The following is a 16,335-nucleotide window of genomic DNA, read 5'->3' as shown; positions in this document are numbered from 1 at the left end:
AACATATGATACAAACAAGAAAAAAAAACTTAATTGTTTTTTCCTCCTTGAGTTATGTTTTCTGTCTCTTAGAGGATCTTAACTATATGAAGTGTCACTTTCTAGATTTATATGATAAAGAGAAGGTATTTTGTTTTTCATGTGTGTAGATTACACGCCTTTTTCAATGTTTCTAAAAATTAATTGGAAAAAGCTGATATTTAAGTTACACTTAAAATGCACTATTTATTACATGAGTTATTATATAAATTGAGCTATTTTTAATATAATTTTTATGTTTTTAATGATTTGCTGATGGATTTAGTATTGTTAGCTTCCTTCTCCAAAGGAAAGAGCTACATTTTTTACTGAAGAGAATCTAGTTTGGTTTTAGGCAGGAATCTAGAACCCCTCAACCTTTATTCCATCTGGCTTTTAATACTTTTTACCATTATACCTCTTTGACTACTTCTATTACCATTTATTTCAAATTAGTGAATATCTGGGCATGAATAAAATAGGAAGAACTAGTCCACTTTAAAAAAGAAAAGTAATATAGATACATTTTTATCTCATAAAGGTCCTGCTTTTCAGTGTTCATAAACCTTCCACAATTACTTCCCTTGAACTGATGCCAAGTGGAATTCCTGTTTTAATTGCATCAATGTTATTACTAGGTACTAACAGAAGACAACTTGAGAACTTGCTTAGTCACAGTCATGGGCAAAATGGACATGGGTAACTTGTGGACAGAAGCAGTAGAACTGTATGAGAAGCAGCTTTTACCTCTACCTTCTCAGTATGTTGCAATTAAATGTTGGCATCTTACAGCTGGAATTGTGGGAATCTGTTCATCCCTGTCAGAGCAGAACAGAGGTAACAGGCATAAATACTGGAGGAAATGTACTTCTGAGGTCCTGAGTACTTAAAACCAAGCAAACAGGCAACTCCAAAAACATACCCAGGGGAATACCTTGAAAATATTATTGGGATACATGGATACACAGTACAAGTGTGATGTCATTATTACTCAGTGCTTGGTGTTTTAGGCACTCCTCTCATTCCACAAACAAACTGCCAGAGGCCCTGATAATACCTTAAAACAGATTGAGACTTAACCTAGTAATATAACTTTATTAAGGAGATATTAATCAGTTGATTAAATAATTTTCTAGTCTACTAAACAATCAAACTTAGATATTTCAAATTACGGTGTTAAATCATAATATAACATATACAAGTGTATTATGTTAATTTTGGCAAAAGTATGATCACTCAGTACTATATCCATGAAATACAGAGTTTTCCACAGGAGATTTCTTATACTTCTTAAAAAGACAAAACATTATCTCAGCTGCATGGGTATGGTCGTTATGAGATGAAATACTGACACTGGGATACTACAAAGGAAAGGCAGATCAAAACAGGACACTGCAGTGTGTAGACTGCATCACAGGATCCAGAGCCTCACCATTTTTTGAAGGTGAAAATCTCATTAGTTCCAGGTCATAAATCCATACAGGTTAAAAGAAATATTTCCGTATAATAGAGCTACTTTTATTGCATATCTCTGAATCATAAGAGTATAGAATTGATTACACTCTGAAGTACTACAAATTCCATAGCTCCCCCTAACCCATGCAACAATGTATTTTTTTCCTAACACAATAAATACAATGTAATAAAAATATGTAGTTTAAAAGTCTATTTTCAAAAATGGAAACATACAAGAAACATATGATTAGAAAGAGCATTGCAAATCAATGAACATAATGACATTTACAAACTTAAAAAATTTATTAAACTCTAACAAAATCATACCAGTTATTTTGGTGTAATTTCTTGAATGATTATTTTGAAAGTATGAATGAATTCAGGTTGAATTAGTGTCATAGCTGAAGCTTGCAGTAAAACACTCCCCCTCCCAAAAGAGACCTTGATTCCATCCTCCCAGCACTACCTGACTAATATGAGCTGGAAAACAAGTAATAGATGGACTTCGTTTTGCCACTGCTGCTATCACTGCTGCAAACCATATTAAACAGCAGGTGCACATAGGTTTATATCATGTTTATTACAGTGGCCAAAAGTAGGTGTTTGGGGGAAAATCATCGAATCATTTGAGTTGAAAAAGACCTCTAAGATCATGGAGTCCAGCCGTAAACCTAGCACTGCCAAGGCTAACATTGAGCCATGTCCCTAAGCACCACATCTATACCAATGTGAGATTAGGACAAATATGTGATGATACTGCTCAGAATATTCTCTAAGGTCAAAAAGCTTTTGGCTCAAGAATTTCTTAGTATGATTTTTATGTAAATAATAAAGTTCCTTGAATTATTTTTTATGAACTTTTCTACTTTCTTTTTGAAAGCAAGGGTTTTTTATTTTTCATTTTCAATATCTTGTAGTAATAGCTACCCATGAGAAAGGGATTAAATCTGTCTGTGTTTTAAGTCTGCAATTGGATACGTTCATTTCAATGACCACAGATTTTGTAAAGAGAGTTGTTAAATTGTACCACACATCCTTCAATAACATCTTTCTCTGGGAAATTTCTTGTGTCATTTAAATAAATGGTTTCATATCCGAGAATTAATTTCTGTCTTCTGTTGCATCACATTTCATTTCCCATATCTTCTGCAAAATAATACTGAATAAGACCCTGAGATTAGCTCAGTTAGTTAGACCACAGTGCTAATACCACCAAGGTGGTGAGGCTGATCTCCATATGGGCCAGTCACTTTAAACTTGTTGATCCTTGTGGGAACCTTGCAACTCAGAATATCCTGTGTTTCTGTGAAATCTGGTGTCTAGGCCATATAATTTTCTTCTCAATTTTATTTACATACTAAATAGGTTCTTCCTAAAATGCACCCCTAACTTCTACTTCTCAGTGAAGGTGGCTTGTAGACAAAGATTCAGTCAAGATCAAAAATCTGATTTGGTTTTAGACCAAAATTCAAATTTCAACTTCTTTTCTGTAGTATTTACTAAGAAAACTAATTTCAATATTTATAAACTTGAAATTCTGTGTTACATACTCTACTTGCAGATATTCCATACAGATTAGTATATTTGAACCTGACAGAGATATTTCAAGAGAAAATTTAATCTAAGTTTGACAATCATTTTAAGAGTTAAAAGAATGAATATAATTTATCACATGATAATACTCTAACATTCAACGAAGTGTTTTCATCCACTAAGTACTTAACTCATTTTTAGTCATATGACTAAGTTAAACACATGAATTTGAAGATACCAGTCACTAAAGTGATTGTATTGTAGTTAAGGACAAAACAAGGAGAGATCAGAAAGATGATAAGTGTTCTTAATTAGTCACATTTTATATCACTTTACTCAGTGAGGAAAGATGTGTTAGTGGTGATGATTATTTCTGACTTTTTCAAAGTGTTTCTTTTGACACTCAAATGGTCATTTGAGAACAAAGGTCAAATGTCTGTGGGTGCTTTGAAAACGAACAGCAATACTACTGTGAAGCGACCAATATACTTGTTATTGTTAGTAGTTAATAAGCCCTTAATCTCTGGAACTTCATCTACTATGCATAAGAGTTCTCTGGATTTTTTTGGGGGGGAAATAAGATTTTTTGGGGTTTTTTTAATATTGTTTTCCATCTTGCACCTTTTTTTTCTTTCGTAAAAGTGATTAGAAATTTGAAAAATGACAGCCAACCAACAAAACCTAAATCTTTTTTTCCTGTTATGGACTCATGACTCAGTGGAATTTGAAATTCTATGCATATGAAATTCTATACCAATAAAATTGCAAAAAATGTAATATAATATACATACACGTTCATGCTGAAATACTGTATTTCTCTTGTCCTTTGTGGGGTTTTTTTGTTGTTGTTGTTTTTTGTTTGGGTTTTTTTTTACTCAAGTCTCTGTTCTTCAAGAAGTTTCTAGTCCGAGACTTTGAAAATTGTGAAAGGCCTTTTTGCTGTAGCTGTTTAAAGCTCCTTTAGGATGTCAATGTGATTTTTGAGATATAATTATTGTATTTGGAAGCAATATAGTCTGGCAAAATATTTCTATAGAGTTGAATTTGGGAATGTTTGACTTACAATACAATCTCTTTCAACCTTGGTCTTGAGAAACATCATGTTTTGGTGAGGACACAGCTTCTTGGATGTTGTGTTCACTATTTTTTCAAGATAACTGAAAAGAAGAATAAACGTAGTTTTGAAGGGTACAAGGGGCTTTTGGGGGGTGTTATTTGTCAGATTAAATGTTCTTTTTTAAAATAAAAGTCTCTATCATTCACAAGCAAAATTTCACAAACCTGTTCAATGTTCATATCCTCATAGCAATGTATTGCTTAGTGTGACTGGGCAACCTCCTCACCTTTCTGAATAGTGTTAACCAAAGGAATAAAACCATAAGTTTCTTACCCTATTGCCTTAAGTGGAAATATTTATTATACATACGTTTTTACAGAAATCTGAAAAAACAGAAGCTTAATATCTTGTTTTCTAAACCAAAATTCACTTTTTACCTCAATGGAATTCTAACATGAATTTGTTTTCTGTCATATTTTTTATAAATTGCAGCATTGAACAATAGTAACAATATTCCATTTAAGAAGTCCTACATGAATTTCCCTGTTACTGTATAGCATTTCCCTATAGCCATGAAAGATAAGCTATGGCACTGATCCAACATTCGTGGAAATAATATTCGCGAGTTTTACTCTGAGTTTACATACACAGAGAGCATCACAAACAGCACGGTCTTCCCCTTACTTCCCTTGCCCTTCCGTGTTGCTATATATGCATGCATATGAATGCAGTTGTGCATACAAACCAGGCACAAAATTAGAAAATCTTCTTCATTCTCAGTAAGTGCAATGAACAGTATCAACATCCATAGCATTAAATCACCATCAAGACCTACACTTCATAAGGCAGAAGACAGTGATGGATGGGGATCAAGCCTTTTATCCAAAACACTTGAAATTATCAAGATCTTCATTACCACTCTTTATGCACACTCATAATAAGGAATGGGAAAATCTGAGGGTTTTCCACTGTCCTATAGACTGGACAGCATATCTATACACTGTATTTCATTGCCTAATAATGACATAATCTAGAGAATGGATGTTTCTTCTCAGAAGAATAATTTAGCTTCCTGAAATTTTCTATATCATGGATCATCCTATTATCATGTTGAAAACAAGCAAACTAACCAACTTATTTTTTTCATGAAGGCAATAATAATACATCTTTTAAAATCTGACAAACCTGTATAATGCCACCATTCAAATCTGCAAAAAAGTAATAACAAACACAGTAAGCAAGGTTTCCCATTACCAATGCTTGTCTCTTCATGTGAAATACCTTGAAGCATAATTAAAAGCTATTTTCATAAACACTAAAGACTAAATGACAAAAAAATTGTGAATTTCTGTGTGTTTTTATTGTTGCTAGTCTGTTGACTCACTTTCAAAGCAAAGTAATTTACAGCAGTTTTCTGAGTGTTTCATGTCAAAATTTGAGAGGATGCAATGTATTAATAACTATTCTAAGAAATGTTTTTCTTCATATTAGAATCTTTTCATATTCACATTTAGAGTCTCGCCTTGCTTTCTAAGATTTCTGGTCAATGAAATACAAATTACTTCAATATGTATCAAAGGTATTAGGAATTTTCTTATCAATCTATAACCATCTAGAATTTCAACACTTTGGTTACCTGCATGTAGTTATCTATGACACAAATTCAACAGAGTGCTGATATTCATCTGGAGTAGCAGAGAAAGTTCATCATCTTAAATAGCTTTGAATACCTATATGTGATCACCTGAATCAGGTCCCTTTGTCTTCCAAACTTTTGTTTACACATATTTTTCACATAAGCATTTGAAAATATCTCCTCTTAAGCTCTGGTTGAGATGAATAGTGCTTCTAGGAAACATAATTCATTTTGATAATATGGGACTTAACAATCATATAGAAACATGCCATCTAACAAATACCATGTAAATATTTACAAATCAAATAATTTGAAAACCAAATACCTTACTTCTTTTTCTAAGAATTACAAAAGAAATAATTTATTTTTTAATAATCAAGACATTTTTGAGATGAAGTCTGATTCATTATAAAAATAATTTAAAATTTCAAATTCAGTTTTTACAGAGATAAATGACATCTCTTATTGTTCAAAAAAATATTTTTGTCACTACTGTTTCTACAGTGATCTCTAACTTCTTGTAAGCTTTTAACATAATCTAGACAAGCTTCTAACATATTGGTGTTGAAAACAACAAAAATGTGATATAAATATATATTCTATTTTAAAATTATATGAGACTATGACTTAAATGTATTTGAGGAAGATGATATCTAGTAATGATTTTTAATGTAGCAGAGGAAGCATAAATAAAAACAGTACTGGCAGCTGAGGCAGAAGAAAATTAAATAAAAGAAAATGAATGCAATAGTTGTAGATTTTTAAGTTGGATAATTAATCATTACTGCAGATTGTGAGGAAACAAGGCATAAGCTCTGTGTCCAGTACATACACTCTATTTCAAACAAAAGCATGTTGCACTTATTGCAGGAAAGCTGTCTGTTATTAGAAAAAGCAAATAATTTTTTATCACCCAGTCCTTTTGGCCATAAAATGTATCAAGTCTTATAACTTATATATAGCATTTAATAACTTTGTCAAAGAAAAATTTGGTAAAACATAGAACCAAATGCTACCTGCATTTATAAATGTTGTTTTAAATGTAACTGAACTATATTTTAAAAAAATAATAATTTGTGGTTTTCTGCATTACCTTCATAGTGTGCATCCTTTTTTTCCCTGCAAAACTATTATTTTTTTGCATTTTTTTACATATGTACACCTCACATAAGTGAGTATATCCCATGATTTTGCATGATAATAGCCAGAGCTTAAACAGATTGCAAATGATTCGCTACTAGAGCATTCCTTTTAATGTCTACATTAAGGTTTTGATTCTTCTCAGGAGTTAATTAGAAAGAACTGCACTGTAATAAGCAGATTTATATGAGCCTGAGAGGAAGAGATGTCTCTAAATAGGCATGTTTCAGGTATTGATCTTTATGAAGTACTTAGATAATACATGCTCCCTATGTATACTAAATCTGTTTGATGTGTTCTGGAGAGCAATCAGGCAGAAAAATTGTGAGTTTAGATGTCTTGGAATTTTGCATAAATATGTAAGCTTGATAATGCTGCTCAGAAACATTAGGTTGTTTGCCAAGTAAATCACAAATATTCCATTAATATCAGGCTGACCCAGTGCTATGAATAGATGATGTGGGTTTAAATAAGTCCCTGCCTTTCTCCCAGGCCTCTGGCAGCAGGCAGTCATGTTATTAAGGGGGCCAGCCCCCCAAGACCCACTCTCATTCACAAGTTCTTTAATAATGGCTGATTCAGTCTATTAAAGAATGAATTATTTATTTAATAGACACAAAACTACTAACAGACATAAGACCTAAAACAGACTATTACTATACAGGGATAAGACAAAAAGGGAATACTAATATTATACAAGCAGGTTTAAAAGTACCATTAAATGTACAGCTAGTTAAGAATTAGTATAACTTAGGATCCAATGTTTCTTAACACCAAATTGTTGAAGGGGCACACATCGAAATAGTTTCCCTCAATTTCCGGAAAAGCAACCATGAAGTTGCATCCAAGCTTCGGGAAGAAATCTTCTCACACATTCCCAGGGAGTGTGCAAGAGACTTCTGCCTCTGTGATAGTTCATGCGGACTTTTATAGACATGAGAACCATGTCTTTTGGTCACTGCTGTTCATTTTCTTTTATCTCTTTCCACATCTGCTTTCATACCAAGATGTGTATTTGGGGCTGGGGCTCAGACTCTCAGGTGCCTGGAGGTGACCCCTTGCTGGGCTCTCTGACCCTTTGCTGGGCTGTTAATCTGGCCTAAGTTATTTCTTCCAAGTGCCCCAGCCATGAGAGAGAGGAAGATGTCCTGCCACACCCAGCTCCATGGGCTGGGAAGACTGCTCCTAAGAACACCCCTGGTACTATAAATAGCTCATTAATAAATCTTATGAAAGAAGTCTGTAGCATTGGACTTCTTTAGTCACAAGGTGCCTTGACTTAGTGGAAATGAGTAATTAGATTGTGGTAATTGCCAAATTTGGATGAAAATATGGTGTTTCAAATAAAATTGTACAATGAGTGTATGTGAGGTTTCCATGTAACGTGAAAGATCCATTAGATGTTAATTAAGATTCTGTAATTTGTAAAAACAGCATATACACAGTTAAGCATAGAATACGTTGAATCAAACAGATGCATTGAAGCACATCTTTGGTAATTTTGTCCTCAATCCCTCTTGATGTCTGTAGCCACTATGCCTACTAAATAGATCTTTTGTTGAATACATCAAAACACCTGCAGGCCTTTCATAAAAAAAGCTAATGGAATACAGATAAAACGTTAGCTTTATGAGGAACTTGCATGTATAAGGAAAGAAGTGACCTTCTGGACCTTTACGTATCAGTCTGAAGTGGGGTGTTCTTTACCACACAGGAGCAAAACATGTCTATAGATTCCTTTTTAATACTGTGCTATAACTCCTCAGCAATACTTCAGGCTAAATATAAAAGATAGGCATTTTTATCTGTACTAAAACAGAATAATAGACAGTCCTTACACTGTTCAACTGTTGTTACCACAAATAGAATTAAAAACTGGTTTATAGATTAAGGCTACATTGTTACAGTGTCTGCATTAATGACAACAGAAAAAAAATAGTAAAAATATTGGGTTTTGGTTTTGTCAAACATTAGAACTGTCGATAACCCCATGCTTAACAAAACCTCATTACTACAGAAGCATCATTTCATTATGGAAAGGCATGTGAACTATGTCTCACTAAATCAAAAGTATGCAACATTTATGCATTTGATAAATTAAGAAAAATTCTGGTTTCAGTGAACAAAAATAAGATCAAAGGGATGAAGGTGAGTTTCACCTGCCCTAACACTGGAATTATTTAGGTTTGGAAATCTTCGTCTGAGATAGTAATTTAATTTTTTTATAGAAAAAAATTAAGAAACAAATATGTTACCCTAAGGCATGGTTTGTCTGTTTTATTTTAGCCAAACATTTTTGAATAAGTTGAATTGCATCCTAGGATGTCCTGTTCCTCTTCATTAATTGTAAAAGGAGGCTACAAATCAAGAGGTTTGCTCAGTTGGTCAGAGCACGGTGCTAGGAGAACCAAAGTTGTGGATTCAATCCCTGTATGCGCCATTCACTTAAGAGTTGGACTTGGTGATCCTTGTTGGTCCCTTCCAACTCAGAATATTCTGTGATCTGGAAATAAAGATTAAACAGTTCTGTAATCACATACAGTTTCCATACAGTAGGTGTTGAAATCTCAGCAAGAGGAATTCTACCATCAGGTGAAGAGCTTATTCTGGGAGATTTCTTCTGAATGTAAAGAGATGCTTAACTTGTCTCTGCTTTGACCTGGACACGTGAAAGAATATAATTTCTCTTAATTCTTATTGCAGCTGTAGTGAATGGAGAGAAAACCAGGTCATTGCATGATTTTCTGTATCAAATACCTGAAAATAGATTGGGTGAAAGTTATGAAAAAGGTATGGAAGGTGGTTGCCCCCTGAAACAAAGGACTGGAATGGGGAAAGTGACTGTGCAGATGCTGCAGTCTTACTGAATTAAGGTGCTTTCAAACTGAGCAAGCGGGAAAAAAATCTGATCCCTAGTCAGGCAAAACTGCAGCACTGTCTTGCATATTCTAAATGTCAGAAACATCAGGATGAAGCCAATGTTGCAGTGAAGTATTTAATGGTCACTAACTTTTATGGACTGCTGAGACTGAATAATAGATGTATAGACACTGGTTATTCTGTACAATGTAATATAGTCCCATTAAAAAAAGTGTTTTGAAATCAGATTAATCCAACCCTAGCAAACAACCCAAAGGGCAGTGTTGGGGGACCCAAAATCAACAACACTGTAAAGTCACAAAGCTTTTATGTCTGCTGACTCAGTCAACACTCTCAGGTGCATGGTGGGATTCTTGGGCTGTCCTGTGCAGAGCCAGGAGTTGGACTTCAGTAGTCCTTGTGGATCCCTTCCAGCTCAGGATATTCTATGACTCTGCATTAAGTGTTCACCAAGACTGATCTAACATCTCTCTACAGTGAAGCTTCTTCCATTTGTGAGTCTCAAATTAATAGATTGCATGATAAAGAGAATTATTCTGTCATCTTTAATACAATTGGGGATTTGTATAAATATCAGCATCCAAATCAAAAACAAATCCAATATCTGCCTTCTGGCATGATCAAGGAACTGATTGCAATTGATCCAAAAACTTATCTAAGAATATTCATGCCTAACTGTGTTATGGAATAAATATCCAGTTTCAATCCAATGCTAGGTTCCCACATCTATAGTTTAAATTCAATGTTTTAAAAGTGATATAGATTGTACTCAGAATTAAATTTAAAATGATGCCTCTATGCTCCCCTTACTTAGTTCTGCTTCCCTCTCAACGTGCAGTAATGAGGGAACTGATATGCTTTTTGCCTTGGGCACTATAACTTGTTCTTTGTTTAGAACCAGTCTGCATACTATTACTTTAACTAAATACATGTCAAACTTAAAAGTAAGCATAGTGATTTTTTGAAAATACATCAGTACTTTATTTTCAGAGACTCCCTCTCTTTTCTTCTTTTCCACCATCTAAACTTTAAATCATGCCAGTCAGAATATACAAAATAACAAAAATGAGAATTTAAGCCAAGATTTTGCAAATGTCTTCTGACATCATGAGAATATGAAATCAAATCAAAGATAAAAATAAATGTTGCATTCCAGGCACTGAACTAGGGGCAGCAAGTTGCATTACTGAGGTGACACTAAAGGTCCCTGTGGGAAGGTGTTCAGTGAAGAGCAATAAAGCAGCCTCTGTAAGCTAATTCCCAGAGCAGTGGTAGCCTGACACTGCCCAACAGCAAAGGCAAAGAAGGGGATAAAAGGAGAATAAGATAATCAGTATATTCTTACAATGCCATAGAAACAGAAGGGCTTTTTAATAAGAGTTATGAGATCATGACAATAATAATTTTTATCAGTTTTTTTTCCTCCTGTTTCTATACCTGTTTTAGGGCAAGTGGTAATAGAAACCACATGTCATGAAAACTGGAACTATAGGGACATGTTGATTTGGCAGTGTCATTCCTAATGATATTTGCTGTCATGCTCTTGAAGACTCACTACAAAAGAGTAGAGATGACTTATTATGTGTGGATGTCTACCTCTTGTCTAAGCACTATTTTTTTCTGGTTTGGCCCGTCTTAGTTGTGCATGCCAAATGTTTTGATCTATAGTCTCTTAGTACAGCACTCTTTCAGTCAATTACAATTGAATGTTTTGTACTAGTTTTTTTTCAATAAGACTTAATCATTTTCATGAAAGATTTAATTATCCATCTTCCTTCCAGGAAAATAAATCTATTTTCCTGACATTTAATTAAATTAAGGCATTGTGGTTTCAATAAAAAAAAATAGTGTAATACAATTTGCATACTAATCTGAAACTGAATGGAGAACAACCTTTCTTAAGAATGAAATAATCTGTTTTAAAATTTAATTAAGGCCACATTGTGAACCCCTTTTCTTTGTGTTGGTCTGTGTGGCCAAGTTTTGGTAGCAGGGAGGGAAAAGGGGTGTTTTCTGTGAGAAGATGCCAGATGCTTCACCCATGTCCAGCGGAAACCATGCCAGCCGGCTCCAGGACAGACATGCTGATGGTCAAGACCAAGCCAATCAGGAATGACAGTAACACCTCTGTGATAACATATTTAAGAAGGAAAAAAGTTATTGCACCGTTGTAATTTGTAATTGCAGTTGAGAAGACTGGGCTGAGAATGTGTGACAGGAACAGCCCTGCAGACACCAAGGTCAGCACAGAAGGAGGAGGAGGAGGAGGAGGTGCTGCAGGTGCCAGAGATGATATTCCTCTGCAGCCTGTGGTGAAGGCCATGGAGAAGCAGGCAGTCCCCCTGACACATTAATGGGAGTGCAGAGATCCACCTGCAGACTGTGGAGGAAACCCATGCCTGAAAGGATGCTGTGGACATACGGGAATCCTTTGCTGGAGAAGGCTCTTGGCAGGGGCCTGCAGACCTGTGGAGAGAGGAGTCCACATTGAAACAGGTTTACTGGTAGGACTTGTGACCCCATGGGGGACCCTCATTGAAGCAGGTTGTGCCTGAAGGACTGCACCTCATGGAAAAGTCACCCACACTGGAGCAGTTCATGGAGAATTGTTGCCAGTGAGATGGACTCACATTAGAGAAGTTTGTGGAGGACTGCCTTCCATGAGAGGGATATCACACTGGGTCTCCCTGAGCAGCAGGAGAACAAATGTGTGATGAGCTGACCATAATCCGCCTTCCCTGTCTCCCTGAGCTGTTGAAGGGGAGAAGGTAGAACTTGGGAAGGAGGGAGGGGTGGGAGGAAGGTGTTTTTAAGAATTATTTTACTTCTCATTATCCTGCTCTGATTTTAATTAGTAATAAATTCAGCTGATTTTCCCAGTTCAGGTCTGTTTTTCTTTTGGTGGTATTTGCTCAATGATGTCTCTCAGTCCTTATTTCAACTGATGAATCTTTGATATATTTTCTCTCCCCTGTCCAGCTGAGAAGGGAAGTGATGGAGCATCTTTGGTGGGTGCCTGTCATCCAGTCACGGTCAACCCACTACAGTGCCATATTCACTACAACTGAATGTGTGCTAGTGGACATGAAGAACTCTTGATGCAAAAAAACCCCAACAATATAAACACAAACGGAGTTGAAAAGAAATCTTTCAACTACCAAGTCCAAGCTTTGCTTTTAACAGGCATCTTCTATTATATAGATCTTTTTATATACTATTCAGATAGCATGCTAATTGCTATTTTTATATATTATTTTTAATTTTATTTACAGTGGAAAACTACTGGAGAGCCTCACTACTGTGGTGGTTAGGGTTTTCTGATTTTCCAAATTCCTGAACTCAGATTGATCTCGTAGTGACCTTGTCTTCTGTAGCCAAAAAAATAATAATAAAAAAAGATTTTCCCTCAGTCTGTTCCCTTCCTTTTGAGTGTTTATACAGCAAGCCTCTTAAGGGTTCATATTAACTTGCCACTGACCTTGCTTAGCCTCCTTTTTTGCATTCCCTGATCATCCTTTATACTTCTTCAAGTTTCAACTGAAAAGTAAGCAGAGCCTTATTTTTTGCCTTCTGGTAAACATTTTTTTCACTGCAGTTTTAGAATAGTAATTGAATGTAAAGCAGGATTTTTTCCAGTATATTATGATGTTGCAAATGCATTTTGAGGACCTTGCTGTTCAGCAAAGTATGAATTATTCTGTTTTCATATAGTGAGCATACACTTTCAGCTCAGGGATAATTCGTGCAATTATTACTAACCTGAAAGCAATAAAGTAATTCCCGACTGTTAAGTTCAGATGAATATATCTTTATATACAGTTATATAAAAAAGAGTTTGGAAAACTGTTTTGTTTTAGAATTAGTGTCGTGCTGTCAGTTTCCTATAAGTGTAAGGTTATCAGATTTTTCCAGAACTGTTCTAAAACTGTGTTTCCAATTTGCTTTTATCTAACACTGTAAGTTTTCTGCTTAGAATTATGTTTGAAGAAGTATCATAACTCGCAAATGAGTGAAAAAAGTTTAAAAGGAAAGTATGTCTATATGAATTAAAACTTAATAGCTAAGTGTAAAAGAAAAATAAGGGATGACATTTTATTCCTTTTTTACATCAGTGTATGAAAAAGCAAACACAAAGAACTGTGGCAGGTTAGCCTTCATCATGAGCCAAAGTCCCACCAAGCTGTTTACTTGCTCTTCCTCCTCACAGGGACACAGCAATAAAATAGCATGAGAAAGCTTGTGGGTCAATATTGATGCCTTTTCCTGGTCTTAAAATCAAGAGTCATACACAGTTAGAAGGGGAAAAGGGATTTTACCTTGGTATTTATTTTAAGGATCCTTAGGTGCACATGTCCAGGTCACCGAAATGCACCCTGCAAAAATACACACCCCAAAGGATCTGGTATAACATTATAGGTTTTACTAATTAGCATATCTATCAAAAATTTCCTAATGAGAGGCTTGAATGAGCCCCCCCCCCCATCCCCCCCAAGGAGCTTTCCCCTGGATGGTTCTATCTTAGTGTACAGAATATGCTCTGGAGAGGACCTTGTGTCTGGGGCACACTGATCCCTAACTACGAAGCTTCTAAAATGTTTAGTCTCCTAGCTTCACAAACAAGTCCAAGAATGTAGGCAAAATGCACTAAGAATACAGAAGTTGTAAAAAGGTGTAACAGGGGTATAAAAGAAATGGCAAAAATCATCACAGCATCAATTTAGACACACTTTAGTGTGAGATCCTGCACAAACTCCAGAAGAATCACTGCTCTGGCACTAAAGCACCTCCTCCTTTCTTCTCTCACCTTATTGCTCACAGGGTATCACATTTTTAGCTCACTCCTCATTGTCATGCAGGATTTTTCCCTTTCTTAAATACATTTTCTCCAAGGCATCACCATCTTGATTGAAGACCTCAGATGCATCCTGCAGTGGGTCCATTAAAGGCAGTTGGAATGGGTTGTGTCCATCCAGGCACACCTGGACAGCTGCTACAAGAATTCATCTTTTTTCTTAGAAGTTCAATTTGTAACACCAAATATAGCTACCAATAAAGAAGTGTACCTTTTCAGAAGTACAAGATGGTATAAATTAAAATAGTTTAAAATACTTGATTCAAGTCATATATTACTAAAATAATCAAGTAGTTCCAATTGTTTTTACCAAATGACTTATGCTCAACAACATTTTAAAGTTTTATTGTAAGCTAGTCTTAAAACTTCCATATACATAAAGAATTAATTTTAAACATAAATTTAAGTGGGATGTACATAGGAATCAATGATTTGATCACGTCTTTCTACATGGAAACCCACAGAAGAAGTCCAGATGATAGAAGTGGAAACTTTGTGACCATGCTTGAAAAAGTCTGCAGGTTTAGCCCACATATCTCTGTTTCTTTGTGCTTCCTCCATCTTTTCTTTCCTGACATATACCCATATATTTACTGGAAAATGCATGCAGTCACTTGAAGGAGGTGAAGTTATTTCTTGGACTGAGCACATAAAATTGAAATTATAAATTTGACAGAAATTCAGAGTATTACAGTCCAGACAATTAAGATACTACTGCATTGAAATTTTACTGTCTTTCTCAAAGTTTACGTGCCTGACCACCAAAGAAGTGATCAAAATAAGTTTTGTCTCTCTGAGGACTGAGAGAGAATAATGCTGTCTGTTTAATTTAGGAGCTAGTTTGAGAATTTTTTTGAATTGTTTTCATTTATTGGTCCTTACCTTACCTGGACTACCCTTTCTTTCTAGCATTGCTTATTCAGTTGTAAAGATATAAAAAAAAATATTTAGCCACAGAGAGAGCATCATTACTTCCTGACTGAATCACCACTCCTAACAGTTTTGATGCACAAATTCCCCTCAGCAATTCCACGAGCCAACCAAATGGCTCTTCTCTGGAAATAAGTGATGAGTAGTAGAAGAAAAAGGCTGCTTTAAAGTTTTTAATTTGTCAGGAAGAGAAAGACTGATCAGCTCCCTTTGCACATCTGCGGAATGTCATAAGCATCATGTCCTGGAGATTTCTATTGACTATAAAGTAAATTAATATGAAATGTGAGGTGCCTTTATCCACTTTGCATTTGGTCTGGCTAATGTCTGCCAGAAAGAGGAGCATGCTAATAAGCTTTCTGCATAAACGAGTACTGATTTATGGGGATTTCAAGATGGGCATAGAAAAGGTTAAACCCACATTTGAGGTCTAAATAAAGACACCTTGGACAAATCTAATACCATCTTTCCTCTTGAGACTGTATGAACCAGATGTACAAAAATTACAGAATGAAACGAGGACCTAGAGACAGGAAATCTCTCTCAGGAGCAAAAGGAGCACATCTTAGGTTTTGGACATGGCTGCTTTTTACATTAGGTTGTTGCTAGACTTAAAAACAGGAACAATAAAATTAGCTCTGACATGAGAGATAAGAATCTCACAGCTCCACCCATTACCTTCTGGCAGATTTAGTCTCTGGCTGATTAGCTTACTCTCTTGGCAGATATAGCTCACCTCCATCTGAAAGGTAAAAGATGTTTCTACACAAGGTATTTCGTGGCATGACAGGCAAGCTATCTTTTGCCCATGGGGAGGTGATTTCAAGTCTGCAC

This window comes from Corvus cornix, chromosome 1 (genome assembly GCF_000738735.6).
Source record: "Corvus cornix cornix isolate S_Up_H32 chromosome 1, ASM73873v5, whole genome shotgun sequence".
Classification (NCBI taxonomy): Eukaryota; Metazoa; Chordata; class Aves; order Passeriformes; family Corvidae; genus Corvus; species Corvus cornix.
This window is presented reverse-complemented; position numbering follows the sequence as displayed.